The sequence below is a fragment of the Rhinopithecus bieti genome, unplaced genomic scaffold (genome assembly GCF_001698545.2).
Source record: "Rhinopithecus bieti isolate Rb0 unplaced genomic scaffold, ASM169854v2 scaffold_2827, whole genome shotgun sequence".
Taxonomy (NCBI): domain Eukaryota; kingdom Metazoa; phylum Chordata; class Mammalia; order Primates; family Cercopithecidae; genus Rhinopithecus; species Rhinopithecus bieti.
Window position 1 is genome coordinate 2,141,042 of NW_016804135.1, and position 4,088 is coordinate 2,145,129.

The following is a 4,088-nucleotide window of genomic DNA, read 5'->3' on the forward strand; positions in this document are numbered from 1 at the left end:
AAATATTTTGGAGGTTTTCCATGTTTATTTTCAGACTGCTTACTACTGAATTTTGTAATCAGTATTAAAAGATGTGGGAGTTGGGACTTTATAAAAATATTTTGTTATCTCAAAAATAGTCAAAAGGAATTTCTTGGCACTGTAGAGGGAAATAAGTGATAAAATTTTAAAGGGGACATGATAAGTATAGATTTTACAAGATGAAGGAGGTTATTTTAAAGCTATTTATAAAGCAGCATTAGATACAGATTATTCAGTATAGAAGATGAGTTTTTCTATGGTACCAGAAGAAATGTATTTTTGAGAATCATTTTTTATATTTAGAAAATGTTCTACCAAAAAGAAGAATATTTGCACAGGTCTTTTCAGTTTTCAATGTGCTTTCATGTTTTCCCACTTAATCCTCTAGTGATTGTACAAGGTCTTTGATCAAGGACATTGTACATCATATCAACCCCAAAGGTCCATTGCCTATATGTGTGTGTCCCTCTAGAGGTAGGGAAGGTTTTTAGTGATAGGGGTTGGTGATTCGGTGTACTATGGGTTTGGAAAAGAAACTGATTTAAGGAGAACTTAAGGGGCTGAACGCAAAAGATCAGGGTTTGGAAAGAAAATGGGGAGCACGGTGCATCAGAAGCAAGCTTCAGATTAGAAATCAGGAGAAAGAGTTCCATCTTTGTTAATAAGCAGCTTTGTGTCTTTGGGCAACTTATTCGATCTCTATCTAAGCTCTATTTCCTCATTTGTAAATTAAGGTAATGGTTGGTCTCTGAGATCAGATTAATCAAAATTGCGATTCAATAACATTATTTATGGTTATTATTTTCCTCTTAATACTTTTCTATATAATGAGCATGTATTACTTTTACAATGAGCATATATTATGTATCCAGAAACAAAAAGATTAATTTAAACTTTCTGAGGCTTTAAGTCTTCAAACACAACAAGGTTTTATGCCACCCCAACTTTTGAACAGGGCCAACTGTAAATTTTCTTCAAGGATGCTGATTTATAAAATGTTAATTAAAGTTTTAAAAATATGAATTGCAATAATAGTTTTTAAAGAAATTTCAATATCTTCCTAACATATATATAGGTATTATTTTATTTAAGATGAAAATGGGTGATGATTTTCTAGTCTTGATTTTGCACTTGATTTCATGATTATACCTCTGGGGAATTTTGAGGTACTCGTTAAGGCAACATATGATCCTTGTTTATTTGCGGGTTACTTTATCTGTCTCCTGGATCCAAATAGTCATAACCTGGAAAATAATATCACTAAGTAGGGACCTTGGTTTGATAACTGCTTTGATGCTTCTGCACTTAAATTAATTGCTTTTTTATTTGTTTAGTCCATCTGTTACCTGAAATGTAGCAATGCATATTTGAAGTTTTGCTTCCTGAAGAACATCACATTTATGTATGAAGATTGATTTTCTTCTCTTTTTTTTTTTTTTTGAGACAGAGTCTCGCTCTGCCGCCCGGGCTGGAGTGCAGTGGCCGGATCTCAGCTCACTGCAAGCTCCGCCTCCTGGGTTTATGCCATTCTCCTGCCTCAGCCTCCCGAGTAGCTAGGACTACAGGCGCCCGCCACGTCGCCTGGCTAGTTTTTTGTATTTTTTTTAGTAGAGAGGGGTTTCACCGTGTTAGCCAGGATGGTCTCGATCTCCTGACCTCGTGATCTGCCCGTCTCGGCCTCCCAAAGTGCTGGGATTACAGGCTTGAGCCGCCGCACCCGGCCGAAGATTGATTTTCAATATACACCTAAAGAGTTGCCAAAAACTTACAATATAGGTTGCTAGAATTGATTGGCAAAAATATCTTTGAGGTTATAAATCCCAAAGAATGTGTGCTTGAACATGTAGCTTTCATTGGATTGTGGAAGTCCAGCTGAGGCTCACTTTAACTTCTTCAAGGATTGTTTTCTTAGGCTTACCTGAGTCTCCACCAGCACTGGCTGTGAGCTTCCCCTTTTCTGTCCCCGCCCTTTTTTTCTGATACACAGGCACGGCTCATTATTATTCTGTGGCAAGATTAACATGTAATTTATTGTGGTCATGAGGTATATGTTTTTTGTATAACCTACTTTATATTTGCCTCAGCACTGAAATGGATCCAGCCTTTGATTAAAAACAATAAAGCAACCTTAGGAAATCACATTAGAAAACATTAATGTTTCGACTAATTTAAAAATGCAAATGAAAACACCTAGACTATAATTTTCAGTTTATGAGGAGGTAGTGTATCATTAAATGAGCTTAATTTCTTCTTAGTACCAATTACTTCAGAGATTTCTAATTTGTTTGTCCTTATCATGTGCAGTCTACTGCCTTTAAGGTAAATGTGTACTGATACAGAATGATGATTGTGGTTCAGTCCTTCGTAGGGTGGACCATCTAAGGTAAAGTTGAACACCATTGGTAAAATGGTTAAGGTTTGTATTTGTGTCACAGAAGTACCTCTGTACTACTTTTTTTTTTTTTTTTTTTGATGGAGTCTTACTCTGTCACCCAGGCTAGAGTGTAGTGGCACAATCTCAGCTCATTGCAACCTACACCTCCCGGGTTCAACTGATTCTCCTGCCTCAGTCTCCTGAGTAGCTGGGATTTCAGGCACCCACCACTACGCTCGGCTACTTTTTGTGTTTTTAGTAGAGATGGGATTTAACTATGTTGGCTAGGCTGGTCTCAAACTCCTGACCTCAAGTGATCCGCCCGCCTCAGCCTCCCAAAGTGCTGGGATTACAGATGTGAGCCATGTACTACTTTTAAAAAAATGTCTCACTTTACAAGCAGTTGAACAACTCAAACAAGACTGTAATCTTAGCAAATTAAATGTATTAATCTGCGTATTGTGAGGTGATAATGAGCTGATGATTGGATATTTAGGAAATAATTCCTCACTAAAGTCTCACAAACTGCATTAAATTGGTATCTACCTTTATTTGATTGTGCTATCTGGCCCCAGGGAAAATCTGGCACTTTTTCTCTTTTCAAGCTGTTCATGTTTTTCAAAGCACAAGTATATGACAACTCTTCTGACTTCTTGTGTTCACATATTTCAGAGACTTCTAATCAGTGCCATTTGTCTCAAATTGCTTTGCAAACCATAGCAGTATATAAAATCACCACTGTAAAAATGTCCCAGAAGTGCCCTAACTGTGCCTTTTGGTCAAATTAACTAGCTATTGCCTTCATATAGAAGATCAAAATAACTAACACTTCCAGTTCTCTGCCAAACATATTCAAACAAAGACAGTTTGGCTACACAACTAAACCTAAAAGTTCCACCATAGATATAAACTGATGGTTCAACACACAAAGGAGTGGATAAGCATTTCTGAGGAATACTTATGAAGATTACTGGTCAAAATCTTTCTCTAATTAATTTTGCTATATATGCATGTCTAGGTTAACCCTGAGTGTAAATATTGTTCACATTGTCCCTATATAACTCTGTCACCCTCTCAAGAGAAAGAAGACTTCTCTACTGGAATCAATTGGTTTTGAAATTAAAAGAGGGAAGAAGAGCCTTCTGGTATTTAATCTAGACCTTTTCTGATTGATGCATAATGAATGTACATATTTCTGGGCTACATGTGATATTTTGGTACATGCATACATTGTATAATGGTCAAATCAGGATAATTGGGATATCTATCACCTCAAACATTAATGAATTCTCTGGGTTGGGAAAATTATAAATATTCTTTTCTAGCTCTTTTGAAATATACAATAAATTATTGTTAACTATAGTTACCCTACTGTGCTATCAAACACTAGAACTTATTTTTTTCTATTAAACTGTATTTTCATTCCCTTTAACCAACTTCTCTTCATCTCCACTCCCTACTACTTTTTCCAGTCGCTAGTAATCACCATTCTACTCTCTACCTCCATGTGATCAAAATTTTTTAACTCCCATATCAGTGAAAACATGTAATAATTTTCTATGCCTGGCTTATTTCACTTAACATAATGCCCTCCAGTTCCATCCATATTGCTCAAATGACAGGATTTCATTCTTCTTTATGACTGAATAATATGTTGCTATATATATACACACACACACACATATATATATAT